General features: G+C 35.5%; 1 protein-coding gene across 3 annotated transcripts in view; it reads right to left on the bottom strand.

Annotated features, from left to right (window-relative positions):
* The window catches only part of LOC135206691 (bestrophin-4-like), a 514,714-nt gene that overhangs the window by 129,444 nt on the left and 369,075 nt on the right, over positions 1-16,195 (bottom strand). The gene's annotated exons all lie outside the window — the stretch shown is intronic.

Genomic DNA, 16,195 nt, shown 5'->3' with positions numbered 1-16,195 from the left:
ATAGCCGCTTGAACAATTTTTAAATCACATACTGATTGACCTAACAACCAATTACAGATTCTGAAGTTATAACTACCATTAAACAAATACTTTTTGAGTTTATTACAAAAGGTTTATTTTGGTAGCTTAATTTTCAAGTAACTCAACCTAGTAACAAACTTCAACTGGAACCTCAACCATACATCTTCTTGAGTTTTATCGAGAAGTTGGCCACAATGAAGAAAGTGCCACTAAGTTTCTGGTCAGACATAATATTCTTAAAAAACTAGAAAGATGTGAGAAATGTGGTGGTGATGATGTTCTTTCAAACAAGAAGAAAAGGATGCCAGACCATTTTTTAGCTCAAATAGTTCATGAGAATGACGGTATATAAATTGACACCAAAACACTGAGAGACTGTCAAACATAGTATTATTTTTTTTATTTTCTTATAAATGAGGTCCGGTTTATCATTCATTCACTCGTGCTAAATGAAAAAAAAAGTAAATATAAGAGTACATAGTAGGCTGTTGGACGTTATTTAGTACGTATGCAAGCAGCCGTTGGAAGATTAAAAAAATACATATTGATTACGTATGTTCTTCTGTTTAGTTATGGAATGTAGTAAATGCTATAAGATAAATATTCCTCTTTGAAAATTACTCACATTCTCTAGGGACTAGAATGTTCTTGAGGGTATAAATCTTGTTGTTATTGGGGATAGGAAGTAGTTAGTTTTCTTTAGTTTATCTCTATTTCGTATTTTCTCGTTTTCTTTAAAGTTACTTTAATAGAAAATGTTCCTACAAATTGATAGTAGACAATAATAAAATATTTTTTTGACGTGGCAAAATAATTAAGAGCATGAAACTTATTGGATTATGGTTCATTAAGGTCACTTCGCCCTTCTTAAGTGTCACACAAATATGAGACAGAGTGATGGTTCTAAAGAAAGGCTGCTGTCACAGAAAGATGATAGATGGAAAATGTTGAGCGATCGAGAAGGACAGATAAGGATGGTTTCTAGTAAAAAACTATGCGTGTTAGTCGTCTTAACCACCTTTCCTCGCTTGAATCCTTCATATGTGAGTTTCTCTTTTACTCTTTCGTAACGGCAAATTCATAATTAAATTCTCTGCTTCTACCTTTGTGGCTGTGATATCAATCTGAGTTCTGTCTGAAGTTTAGTTACCCAGTTTGTCTCTTTTTATGTTTAAGTCTTCTATTCCTCGAATGATATAGTGTTCAATTCCTAGTCTTCAGCACGGCCTGATCTTCGAATTCCTTCTGCAGATCTCAGTACATTGCTCTGCAATACCTGAACTGTCAGTTTATTTATGTCTTTTGTGTTTGCAAGTGAAAAGCATGGGTATTTCAAAATCGATTTAATAAAATTTATTCTTTAAGCGTTATTTTGTACATTTTTGTGGGGAGTATTCGATTCTTAATAACAATGCCGGCTGATTTAAGACTTCTTTCAAATTATATTTAGATATTTAGCTGCAGTGATCATCGTTATGGCTGCATCAGTAATGTTTTACCCACGATTTCCATAAGATTAGACGGTGGTATTGCCTGCTGTAGGAATTTTATCTTTTTTTTTATTTCTAAAATATTTGCCAATAGAGCTATGATAAAAAATATTTACAGCAATACAGTAAATGCAACTGAAACAAAGTGATGTGAAATGAAGCCTCGAGCCTCTTGCCTTCCTAAATATCACAATGCAGTTCATACAGAAAGAAAAAAAAAAGTTAATTCAATTCCTCTACAAAAATTTGTCTGTAAACTCACACAAATTAAAAACCCCATTTCACAGCTCCTTGCCCCCTCCAGCGCCCAAATTCAACAAATACAGACTTCTGTTTACTTGCAACATTGTCAGAACCTGTTCTCAGAAAGTATTGCCACCACCTCCAGCCCGAAAGTCCCCGGGACATTTGGACAAAAAACCCACCTCTCCCACACCTGGAGATTGTATAAGCGAGTAGAATGAAAATGACTTACTTAAAACTACAGTACTGAACGTACCATCGTTCCAGTCATTTTTTGACCGGACAGAACTCACTATAAAGAAAAAAAAATGCAATAGAAAAAAAAAAACAGTACGATTCTTAAGTTCTAAAACACCATGACAACCTTTCTTAGCTAAATAAGCACTACACAACAGAAGAGAATAAATGACTTCCTGCGTTTAACCCTGAAAGAATGCCGACTCGGGTATTCCAAGAAGTTTTCTACGTGATGGGTATTTCCCCCAAACGCTGCGCAAGTCGGTCTTCATTTGTTTACGAGTGCGGCCAAAGTACCGCTATGTGACCTACCATGGTCCACCTACCTCGGACAGATGACACAACACGTGCTATAGAAAATTACTTTCCATACAACATGCAACAAAATATGCTGTAAAAGTTGTACGCATACGACTGCTTAAAAAGAAGCTACTTGATATTTCTCCAATCGAAATAATTTATCAAAGAATATTAGGGTTACCTGGATATGTATCATTAACGTTAAACCAATTATGTCAACAGTGGGCGGCTCTCACCGAAAGAAAATAAAGTGAAAAACGGGCCAAGGTATAATAACTTCTGGATTTCCAAGGTTTTTAAGGACTTGGTTGTAAACCAGTTAAGTTGACCAACCTCCTCATATGTATATATATATATATATATATATATATATATAGATATATATATAATATATATATATATATATATATATATATATATATATATACATACATATATATATATATATATATATTATATATATGTGTATATATATACTATATATATATGTGTGTGTGTGTGTGTGTGTGTGTGTGTGTGCGTGCATAAAGTGCATCTCATCTCCGGTCTAGATGTTGCAATTGCGCACAGCTTGACAATAAACAACCCTCAGTTCGTGGTTGCTTTTGATGAGTTGCATGCCAAAGGGGACAGGTTAACTGACACCAGAGGGAGAGTGCTTGGGGGCATGGTCACGGAGATTGCGCAAGCACATGGCTCAATCATGAGCAACGGAGGCGACTCAAACAATTTGAAAGTTAAAATGGTATCCTTTCTTTAAGAAGGATGATTGGATAATTCTGAAAAAACTGAAAGAGAATGACAATATTATTATATGTAAACCGGATAAAGGTAAAGGTATAGTTATCCTTAACAAGCACGACTACAATAGAAAAGTTCTCAACATTCTAGCTGACACCACCAAATTCAAATTATTGGAGATTTAAGTTTTTCTGAGATATTAAACGAGAAGACAGAATCAATAGATTTTCTTAGAAAATTAAAAAGTCTAAAAATCATTAATGAAACAACATATGATAACCTTTTTGTCACTGGTTCATCTTTCGGTATCCTGTATGGTCTACCAAAAATACATAAAGAAGGTTTTCCCATTCGCCCTATAGTGGTCATCCATTAAAGTCCTACTTTAACATCTCAAATATGTGGCCAAATTGTTGTCTGAATTTGCACATCCTGTTACACAGTTAAAAATGGCTACGAATTTCAGGAATTAATTGTCAGACAAGATTCAGATCTTTACATGATAAGTCTTGACATTGAATCACTTTTACAAAACATACCAGTAGAAGAAACAATTGAGATTATTTTAGATAAAGTTTTTTTAAATACCACATGCTTCCATGGATTTGATAAAATTTTATTCAAACAACTTTTAGAACTTGCAGTGCAAGATTCAGTTTTTACTTTTAATTCCAAATTGTACTCGCAGGTCGAGGGTTTGGCTATGGGGTCCCCGTTGGCCCCTATATTTGCAGATATTTTTATGGACTTTTTAGAATCAAAATTTTTAACAGAATGCCCTTCTAATTTTAAGCCACACTTTTATCGAAGGTATGTTGATGACATTTTTTATTATTTAAATATAAGTGGCAAAGTGAAGCCTTCTTGGATTTTGTGAATAGCCAGCATCATAATATAAATTTTACTATGGAAACCGAGGATATAACTGCTTGTCATTTTTAGATCTGAAGATTGTTAGGTAATGATAGACTCCAACACTACCATTTTTAGGAAACATACATTTTCGGGTTTGGGTAATAATTTTTATAGTTTTTGTTTTTTGAATTTTAAATTAATGCCTCTCAACCCTGGTTTTTAGAGCTATGAAATATACCTCAAATTGGCATTTATTTCACGAAGAAATTGAATTTTTAAAGAGGTAGTTTTATTAACAATTCTTGTTATCCAGTAAACTGTTTTTTATAATGTAGTAAATAGAATTTTAAATAATAATTTTTTCTGAGCAAGTTCCTTCCTATTGATGTTAAGAAGCTAGTTATGTACTGTACCATTCCTTTTACATATAAAAACAAATTAGGCGAGCGAATAAGGAAAATCATTGAAAGTGAAATAGGTTGTTTAAATTAAACTTGATTCCTGTCAACCCATTAAAATTGGCACATTTTTTACACACAAAGAAAAACTACCACCGTTCATGAGATCCGACGTCATTTATAAATTTAATTGTCCGGTTGTCCTGGTATTTACGTCGGATCGAACCAAACGGTTACTAAAAGTGAGATATTCTAGTCACTTAGGTGTTAGCCTACAGAACAGGACAACGAATAACAACAAATCCAGAATTATCCAATATCCGTAACCACGCCAAAATATAAAATTAATATTGATAAAACACATTTCTCAATCATTGACAGCACCCTAACCCAACAATTACTTAACGACACTTGAGTCATTATACATCAAACGACTGGGTTCCTTCTCTGAATGCAAACGTGGCTGCTGCCACGTTGTATTTAGCATAACTGAGATCTGGGGCCGAACTGTGTTTTCAAATCATTCCCTTCTCTACTTTCGCTTAAGGGTACTTGTCCTCTTATTATTTTGTTTTAAATGTTTTCTATAATTTTAATTACCATATTTCTTAACAAAGTTTTAGTCTATTGCTTGTTTTTTTTAAAATGTTCTTCTAAGGTTTTTAATTACTTATTATCTTGATGTTTAGTCTTAATGTGTTATTTTACTGTTAATTTAAATTATCACAATTTATAATTACAGGCTGAAAGATGTACTCTGAAGTAGTATGAAACTTCCGTATAAAATATTCTTCACAATGTTTGGTGGATTCCTGGACCCTTTTTTATATATATATATACATATATATGTGTGTGTGTGTGTGTTGTGTGTGTGTGTGTGTGTATGTGTGTGAATGTAATATATATATATTGTATGTATATATATTATATATATATATATTGTATATGTAATATATAATTAATATATATATATAGTATATATATATACTATATATATAGTATTTACGTACATGAGTAAATTGATCAGGAAATATATAAAATGTGATACAAAGTATAAATAAAGGTATTGCCACGGAGGAAAATGAAAAAGCGAGAATTGCCGAGATCTTTTCGGTCTTGCCTCTAGTAAAGGGTCGTTCTCGTTGTTCATTGTTCCTCCTGTGGCATTATCTTTATTTACATATATACACATACATACATACAAATACTTGTATATCCTCCCTCTCTCTCTCTCTCTCTCTCTCTCTCTCTATATATATTATATATATATATATATATATATATATACATACATAATATATACAGATGCACAAAGAGCACTACAGATTAAAAGCGTCTTGAGACACTTAAAAATCTGTAGAAAAAAGTTGCCGATTTAATCATTCTACCCTTAATATTGCCAAGGACACTTCCTACTGGTTGTCTAACATAACCCGAACTGCGATTCAATGTGGAATCACAAAAAAAATTCCCCGTCTCCTCCTCCTCTTGACCCCCTGTCCAACGCCCAAGGCCCACCCCAAAAATATCGTAGCTGACATGGAATGACATGTGATTGACAAGATGTAGCAGTACGAATATAAGTTGCTTCCTGAAATGGGAGGAACTTATATTCACGATAGACAACAAGGCCAATAAACAGCTGAACCTGAGTCAGCTGAGGAAACAGTGATGTTTATCTCGTGAAATATAAAACCAGTAATGAGATTGCAACCTTTAGTCCGACATCAAGTTTTATTGCGATAAGTTGATTAAATTAACTTGAAATAAACTTTTATCTGTTAAATACGGAACTACGTTTTTGTGATGTAATGAACTCGCTTGCAGCAGCTCCGGAAAAGGCAAGGAAAAACTGGTTTTCATCAGACTAGAAAAAACTTCTCCTTGAAAAGTGATGCAAAAACTGGGCGACACAAGAAAGGAGGGAAACTAGATTTACCTGTTCTGGAGCGATTTTCGTTTTCGAATGGATGCTGATATCCTGTTTATATCCCTGCATTAGTTTTCCTAGAAAATTGTTCAAGTAATTGGTTTATGCAGTTTCCCGGATGCTGGAAGTTAAAATAAAAGTGTACCACTATCATCTTCTGGTTGTCTTGATTTTGAGTAAACGTCAGTTCAGGGTCAAAAAGCAAACTTTGAAAGTACGAGTGATTAAGATGCATTAAAGAAAGTTACAATACACTCTGTACATCTGCACATCTTCACTAGTACTGGCAAGGATCACTAAAACTAAGGAAGGTTAACTAGTATTAGCAAGGGATCATTGCACTACCAAGGTATCACTAATACCAGAAAAGGTATTAATACAGCAAGAGATAATTAGTACTAACCAGCGAGGCATCACTAGTACTAGCAAGGGATCACTGGTAATAGCAAGGCATCACTAGCAAGACATCACTCGTACTAGCAAGGGATCACTGGTACCAGCAAGGCATCACTTGTAAGACATCACTCGTACTAGCAAGGGATCACTGGTACTAGCAAGGCATCACTAGCGCTAGCAAGGGTCCCCTTATCCCACTTACTTCTGAACGTGAGTGTTCATCTCCAGTTGATTCCGAAATCACTGCGAAGGTCAAGAATTTCGGCACGAGTTCTCAAGCTGAAATGATGAGTCAGGTCGGTAACATTCTGGCGGTGAGGTAAGGCTGGAGTTTCTCACGAAACAAAACAAAACAAAAGAGCCTTCTGTCGTGAAGAAGAATCGGCGGTTATCAAGTTTTAGTAAAATTTTACCAAATTTACCAAGTTGCACCTAGTTAGGTTCCTGTAAAAGAAAACTGTTGAGATGGCTTTGTCTGTCCGTCCTCACTTTTTCTGTACGCCCCAGATCTTAAAAATTACTTAGGCTAGACGGCGGCAAATTAGTATGTTGATCATCCACCTTCCAATCACCAAATATACTAAATTGCAGCATACATAGTTCTTATTTTATTTAGGATTAAAGTGGGCCCTGGCTGAATGTTTCATGGTGCGCGGCTCATACAGCATTATCTCCAGTACAGAAAACTCGGTTGCGCCGTCTCTTCATCGCATTTTTTTTTAACTGCTCTTAGAGACTGAGACTTTATCTTCACTCAAGGCAAGAGTCCACTGTTGAAAACTGGGTTTCATTTGCGGTGTTCTTATGCCGAATGTAAAATACTGGATTCGATCGAATAGAGTTGACCATGGTAGTTTTGTTTAAGTGGGAGCCTTCTTGTGCATATCTTTACGAGGAATGTTACGGCAATCTTGTTTGTTTAACACATGAGAAAAATTCTCGGTATGATAATTATTATTATTATTATTATTATTATTATTATTATCAAAACCTTAATTGGAAAAGCTGAGTGATATTTCCACAAGTGACCCAATACGAAAGTATCCATTATGGAAAAAACAGAAAAACAAAATATAGAAGATAAATAACCACGAATAATGTAAGCATGGTAAATAACACAGGAAAAAACTTACTATTCCATTTTTATCAAAATGCAATCACAAATGTAACATAAATCCCAGATTTGACGGAGACTACCTTAGTTATCTAAGGGCAGAGTTCAACTTTCCGAAGGTCTGCTCACTTGAGGGCAAAAACTGGTCGCCCCCCTCCGAGAGGTTACAAAAAAATGTCTATTTTCAGTGTTTACTTCAGGACCCCTACATATTATTGTTGCAATATATATTTCACATATATATTCTTTATATACTTAAGGTGCCTAGGCGTTAAGTTTACATCGTATTTCGAATCTAAAGTTTATTGTATGTAATATATCCTTTACGGACACATTGCTGTTACAAAACCGTTGTGCATTCGAAACGAATTTGTAAGATTGATTATTATTATTATTATTTTTTTTTTTTTCCCTCTATCACAGTTCTCCAATTCGACTGGGTGGTATTTATAGTGTGGGGTTCCGGGTTGCATCCTGCCTCCTTAGGAGTCCATCACTTTTCTTACTATGTGCGCCGTTTCTAGGATCACACTCTTCTGCATGAGTCCTGGAGCTACTTCAGCGTCTAGTTTTTCTAGATTCCTTTTCAGGGATCTTGGGATCGTGCCTAGTGCTCCTATGATTATGGGTACGATTTCCACTGGCATATCCCGTATCCTTCTTATTTCTATTTTCAGATCTTGATACTTATCCATTTTTTCCCTCTCTTTCTCTTCTACTCTGGTGTCCCATGGTATTGCAACATCAATGAGTGATACTTTCTTCTTGACTTTGTCAATCAAGGTCACGTCTGGTCTATTTGCACGTATCACCCTATCCGTTCTGATACCATAGTCCCAGAGGATCTTTGCCTGATCGTTTTCTGTCACTCCTTCAGGTTGGTGCTCGTACCACTTATTACTGCAAGGTAGCTGGTGTTTCTTGCACAGGCTCCAGTGGAGGGCTTTTGCCACTGAATCATGCCTCTTTTTGTACTGGTTCTGTGCAAGTGCCGGACATTCGCTTGCTATGTGGTTTATGGTTTCATTTTTCGTATTGCACTTCCTACATATGGGAGAGATGTTATTTCCGTCTATCGTTCTTTGAATATATCTGGTTCTTAGGGCCTGATCTTGTGCCGCTGTTATCATTCCTTCAGTTTCCTTCTTTAGCTCTCCCCTCTGTAGCCATTGCCATGTGTCATCACTGGCTAGTTCTTTAGTCTGTCTCATGTATTGTCCGTGCATTGGTTTGTTGTGCCAGTCCTCTGTTCTGTCTGTCATTCTCCTGTCTCTGTATATTTCTGGGTCTTCGTCTACTTTTATCAGTCCTTCTTCCCATGCATATGTATATATGTAGAAATCACAAGGACTGGACTATTCTCCTATCTGGTGACTTCAACTTTCCTTTCGTAGAATGGAAAGAACGAATAGGCAGATTGGTGGATGTACTGATACATAAAAAAGAGAGTAATAGTAGTGCAGAAGATAAGAGGCAATTCGAAAAGCTATTAGATATGCTACTAGAATACAAAAAAAAAAAAAACATTCAACAAATAAATCACCTGCCAACAAGAAAGGATACTTTAGACCTAGTATTTGTGAACGAGGTGAATTATGTTAAAGAAATAATAGTTTATAATGCGAGTATTTCAGACCTATAATGTCATAGAAAAAATTAACAGTTCATTCCAAAGCAAGTGAAAACGAGATAAGCAAGAAATGAAAAAGTGGGAAGGATATGGAAAATACAACTTCTACAGTAAAAATATAAAATCGTCAGAAATAAATGAAGAATTAAACAAAGATTGGGATAACATTTTCGTAAGCGATGACATAAGGGTAAATACGGAGATATTATATAAAATATTAGAGAAAATAGTGGATAAATATATACCGAAGAAGAAAAGTAAACATCATTCATGCATACCAAGAGACAGAAGGATCTTGTTCCAGAAAATCAGAAAGTGGAAAAAAGGTCTTGCAAAACGAAAAAAATGCATGGAAAGTTTAATAGAACTAAAAGTAAGATAGAAAATGCAGAACAAAAGATTATACAATCAAAAGAAAATGAAAAACGGGAATTGGAAGAAAAAACCCTATTAAATATCAAGCAAAACAAAAACCCCAAACTATTATACTCTTATGCGAAGAAGATGAATAAAAGAAGAATAGATAAATAGGCCCTCTGAGAATTGAAGGGAGATTAACGAATGAAAAAAAGGAAATTTGCAACATACTGCAGAACGATATAAGAGAGAATTCACCCCTAGAATAGATAATGAAGATATGATATAGAAGTAAGGGACGAAAAATAGTGAATATTTAGCTGACATAGAAATTAATGAAGCTGATATTGTGCAGGCAATTAATGAAATTAAAAATGGAGCTGCTGCAGGGCCTGATGGAATCCCTGCTATTTTGTTAGGGGAAAAAAAAGTAGTTCATTCTATCGCAAAGCCACTTGCAATATTATTAAGACAAAGTGTAGATACAGGCAAGATTTATGATGAGCACAAATTAGCATATATCACCCCTACTTTCAAAAGTGGATCAAGACTTGAGGCAAGTAATTATAGGCCTGTGAGTCTAACATCACATATTATAAAAAGTGTATGAAAGGGTAATGAAGAAAAATATTATGAAACATTTAATAAAAAAATAATGGTTTAATATAGGACACACGGTTTCGTACCCGGAAAAAGTACACAAACCCAACTGTTAGTCCACCGTGAGAACATATTCAAAAATATGAAAAGCGGAAATGAAACAGATGTGGTTTATCTAGACTTTGCAAAAGCTTTTGACAAAGTAGACCATAATATATTAGCAAAGAAAATTAGAAAACACAATATCGTAGATAAAATAGGAAGATGGTTAAAAGAATTTTTACACAACAGAAAACAGATAGTTATTGCAAACGATGAGAAATCGGATGAAACCAAGGTAATATCCGGTGTGCCACAAGGTACGGTGTTAGCTGCAATACTGTTTGTTATTATGATTGAAGACATAGACAGTAATGTTAAGGATTCGGTAGTGAGTAGTTTCGCTGATGACACAAGAATAAGTAGAGAAATTACTTGTGATGAAGATAGGAACGCTCTACAAAGAGACCTTAACAAAGTATATGATTGGGCAGAGGAAAATAGGATGGTATTTAACTCTGATAAATTTGAATCAATAAATTATGGAGACAGAGAAGGAAAGCTATATGCATATAGGGGACCTAATAATGAGACAATCACAAATAAGGGAAGCAGTTTAAGACCTTGGTGTGATGATGAATAGGAACAGTTTATGCAATGATCAAATAGCAACTTTTGCTTTTGGGCAAAATGTAAAGCAAAAATGGAATGTTGTTACGGCACTTACAAAAACAAGAAAAAAGCTGAACACATGAGTTATGCTTATAAAACATATGTTCGTAGTCCACTTGAATATTTGCAATATGATATGGTACCCACACTATCAAAAGGATATTGCACAAATAGAGAGTGTACAAAGGTCCTTTACAGCTAGAATAGAAGAAGTTAAGGACCTTGACTACTGGGAAAGACTACAATCATTAAAATTATATAGTCTAGAAAGGAGAAGAGAACGCTACATGATAATTCAGGCATGGAAACAGATAGAAGGAATAACAGAAAATATCATGGAACTAAAAATATCAGAAAGAGCAAGCAGAGGTAGATTAATAGTGCCCAAAACAATACCAGGAAAAATAAGGAAAGCACACAGGACATTAATCCACTACGCACCAGCATCGATAATGCAGCGTCTATTCAATGCGTTGCCAGCTCATCTGAGGAATATATCAGGAGTGAGCGTAGATGTGTTTAAGAATAAGCTCGACAAATATCTAAACTGCATCCCAGACCATCCAAGATTGGAAGATGCAAAATATACCGGAAGATGTACTAGCAACTCTCTGGTAGACATTAGAGGTGCCTCACACTGAGGGACCTGGGGCAACCCGAACGAACTGTAAGGTAGTTGTAAGGTAAGGTAGCCACTCGTCTTCACTGGTTTTCAGATATTGCCCCAGTGCTCTGTTTTCGATGTTGACGCAGTCCTCTATACTTAGTAGTCCTCTCCCTCCTTCCTTTCGTGTTATGTATAGCCTGTCCGTATTTGCTCTAGGGTGTAGTGCTTTGTGTATTGTCATATGTTTCCTGGTTTTCTGATCTATGCTGCGAAGTTCTGCCTTCGTCCATTCCACTATTCCTGCGCTGTATCTGATTACTGGCACTGCCCATGTGTTTATGGCTTTTATCATATTTCCGGCGTTGAGTTTTGACTTGAGTATCGCCTTGAGTCTCTGCATATATTCTTCCTGGATCGTGTCCTGTTCATCTCATTGGTGTTTTTAACTTATCCCCTCCTTCCATTATTCCCACGTATTTGTATCCTGTCTCATCTATGTGTTTGATGTTGCTCCCATCTGGTAGCTTTATCCCTTCAGTTCTCGTTACTTTGCCTTTTTGTATGTTGACTAAGGCGCATTTTTCTATTCCAAACTCCATCCTGATGTCCCCAGATACAATCCTTACAGTCTGGATTATGGTGTCTATTTCCTTGATGCTCTTACCATACAGCTTGATGTCGTCCATGAACATCAGATGGTTTACTCTGTTGCCTCTTTTCCTGAGTTGGTACCCGGCATCCATCTTCTGTAGTACTTTTGTCATGGGAATCATGGCTACTACGAAGAGTAGTGGGGACAGTGAGTCGCCCTGGAAGATCCCTCTCCTGATATTAACCTCTGCTAGTCTTATTCCAGAGCTTGTAAGTATTGTATTCCAGTTGCGCATTGTATTATTATTATTATTATTATATTATTATTATTATTATTATTATTATTATTATTATTATTATTATTATTATTATTATTCCAGGGGTCCTTTATTCCTCACATCGATGGACTGTGAAACAGCCTCCCAGATGATGACATACAGTTAGAACTTCAGAGCTTCAAGAGACAGTGCAATAGATTATGACCCTAATACTATTCACCTTGCATTTTAATACATTTTATCTATTTGTTGATATATTAATTTATTTTTCCCCCTTTTTAAATAAGTGGGGTCTCTTCTGAATTTCCCTTTACCTCGTCTTATTTCTTCCTAATGAACGCCATATTCTTTGAAAACTTGATTTTCAAGTCAGTGGTCCCTGAGGTGGGCATGTTCCATATGAATAAGTTTCATCTTCTGAATAATAATAATAATAATAATAATAATAATAATAATAATAATAATAATAATAATAATAATAATAACATGACGACAGTTATATAACGACTGAAAAGGGGAATAGTAATGATTCTCGAAAGCTCTCTATGCAGTTCCACCTTCTTATTGTACAGCCGCGCAGGACTGTATTTCTTTTCTCTGTTATAAAACTCCACAAAGAACGCACCTCCTATAGAACAAGAGGAGAGACGATGACAAGAGACTGCCAAAAGAGGTCATTCAAGAAGAATAAAAAATATATATATAATTAACCAGCAATTGAGGTGAGAAGAAAGAAATTAATACACTAAGACATAACAAAGTACATGGGTTTATGTTCCCTTTTAATTACTATTAAGAGTTTCGGCAAGCTGGGACCTATGAGGTCAATTTGCTGAAATGCAAATTGACAGTAAAAGGTTTGAAAGGTGTAACAGAAGGAAAACTTCAAAGCAGTTGTACTATGAAACGATTGTTAGGAAAGGGTGGTAAGTAAGGTGGGAGAAAGAGAGTATGAAAAGAGGTACAGCAAAAAGAACGAAAGGGGTTGCAGGCAGCTAGGGGCCGAAGGGACGCTGCAAAGAACCTCAAGTAATGCATACAATGCACCACATGAGGTGCACTGAAGGCACTAACCTCGCTCCGAGAACAGTAAAACGTAAGGAGGAAATGTGGTTCTCTTTTAGCACGACAAACAACGAGGCACCTCAAGTAGAAAGTGGAAGCCGATGCTTTGACAAGCAACCTGGTGGCGCAGTGGTTACGTGGTGATAAGAGGTGGTTGGCTGAGAATAAGCCAGCTTATGCCAGAACATGGCTTCGCCCTAAGGCGCTTAAGTGTGGTGAGGTGTGAAAGGGAAGCAAATGGCCCAGTGAAGATCTTAGGACTCCATCGACCAACGGAAACGATTTTGCAGCTTCAATATGCGCAGCCCTTAACTTAAATATCATTGATTCTATTATGAATCCAGAGAAATATCGGCATATTTGAGACAATAGTACTATTTGCGTTCTCTAAATCAATGATAATTTGCTTTCTCTTCATCAATCAAAATATCATTGGACCCGATAATAATGACAGGAAACGTACATCTTTGATAGCAATAATTATTTTGCCATTATCAAGCCAAATGAGAGAGAATCAGTAATTTTACAGAAATGTTAATTACCCTAAAGCAACTCAAATAATAATAATAATAATAATAATAATAATAATAATAATAATAATAATAATAATAATAATAATAATAATAATAATAATAATAATTAGGTCAAAAATAGTAATGATAATATAATAATAAATAAATAAATATAAATGAATAGAAAATCAAGGTGAACTTCAGAAATGATAAGCTTATTAGATGACCAACGGAATAAAAAGAAAAATAAACCTTCAGTTGAAGAGACCGAAGCATTTGCCATCAATACTAAGGCAAAGTGGCCTAAACTTATCTCTCTCCAAAGTGTCTTCACCAGCCATAAGCACCGACAGTAACACAGGACAGACGGCCGCTTAAACGTTCTTCAATGGCCTCCACAACTCGCCAATCGACCCGATAATCTCTAAATAGAACTGGGACAATCCACTCGTAGGCCATTAGGAATCAGTCCATTTTCTTTCTCCTCCGTCGAGTTCTGTTACTTCCTTTACGAAGAGATGTGACCTAATTCCCATGAGACGGACGGCGTTTCCTGAAGAGATCTAAAGTATCAAAGGAAAAGTTTGTTTTTTTATATCAGAATTTTATTTATACAATTTAGAAAGAGTCAACACCTCACCCCCACCCCCACTTTTTTTTTAAGTACCGACTTATCCGTTCTCACATAAGCAGGGTATCTGTGTATCATGTCGGTCAATGTTAAGACTGAACAATCCCTATACAAGAGAATGACGAAATCAATTTCCTCGATTGTTATGATGGATTCCAGGGGCTTATTACCTGAGGATAATGTGGACTGACAGCGGCCTTCTCTGGTTGGTCCATCAGATCCGAGGCACTGACGTTCAGAAGGATAGATAATACGGAATCTTTGAATACTTATCGTAACTAACGAGATTGTTACGCAACGCAACTCCTTAATACGAATCAGGGAAGATTACAGCTGAACGAAGTTGTATAGGTATATTAAATAAACTCACGCAATTATACTTTTACATCTATTATTATTATTATTATTATTATTATTATAATATTTCAGTAGCTGAAACCTATTCACGTGGAACAAGCACACCAAAGGGGCCACTAACTCGAAATTCAAACTTCCAAAGAATGGTGGTTTCAACCTCCCACCGCAGACCCTACACTACAGCAGTAAATGATCACCTTACAGAGCCAGTGTTTTTCGTCACCCTATGGGAGACGCGAACCCATGACATCTGAGTGGCATACCACGACACTAACCACTATACCAGCAGACCAGCAAATATAAAGGAACAGCATTCAAATGCATACTGTACTCCAAAATTGTTTTATATTAAAACTATCTATCTATTGTGGAAGGGCAATGAGCTCTCATTCAAGTGGTTCATCGTTCGATCCCGGTCAGGGGGCCCTGCAGTCAACCTGGGTAAGAATAGGTACACAGACATCTAGAGGTTGAAATTGCAGGTCATGGGACTAACAAAATCTGGATATTAAGCGACATTTGTAGCTTAACATTTGTGAATATAAAATGTCACGGTGTCTGTGATATATATATATATATATATATATTATATATATATATATTATATATATATATATATATATTTCCGGTCAGCAAGATATATAGACTTCAGGAGGGTCCATGATACACATGTTGTTAGAAAGGCCAAGTTTATTAACAGCAAAAAACGTTTCGTACTACTCAGAGCATCATCAGTCTGTGAAAAGTAAAAGACACAATAAAACACATTATTATCATAAAAGGAATTCACAATGTAATTAAAATTTACTGCAGGCGATCTTTGAAATTACAAAATGATCCTATTGTACATCGGTTATTGGAGATAAGCTTTACGTTAAGAGAGGGGATTTCTTGTTCAATTATTCGTGTGAGATTTAAGAAGAATTTAGAGTCGGACATATACGGGATTGAGGCATAGAATAATTTTTTGGGAATATCAAAGTTAACTGTTGGAGGTTGTAAAAATTGTGTTAATAACTTATTGATGATTTTATGAACTATAGCTCTTGTCAATATTCTTTCAAACTTAATACCATCTACACCTTGGTCCATAGAACTCTAAAATATTCTTCAACTTGGCAAATATTTCAC

This window comes from Macrobrachium nipponense, chromosome 31 (assembly GCF_015104395.2).
Source record: "Macrobrachium nipponense isolate FS-2020 chromosome 31, ASM1510439v2, whole genome shotgun sequence".
In the NCBI taxonomy this organism is placed as follows: Eukaryota; Metazoa; Arthropoda; class Malacostraca; order Decapoda; family Palaemonidae; genus Macrobrachium; species Macrobrachium nipponense.
The sequence above is the reverse complement of the archived record's forward strand: the minus strand, read 5'-3'. Positions and strand labels throughout refer to the sequence as shown.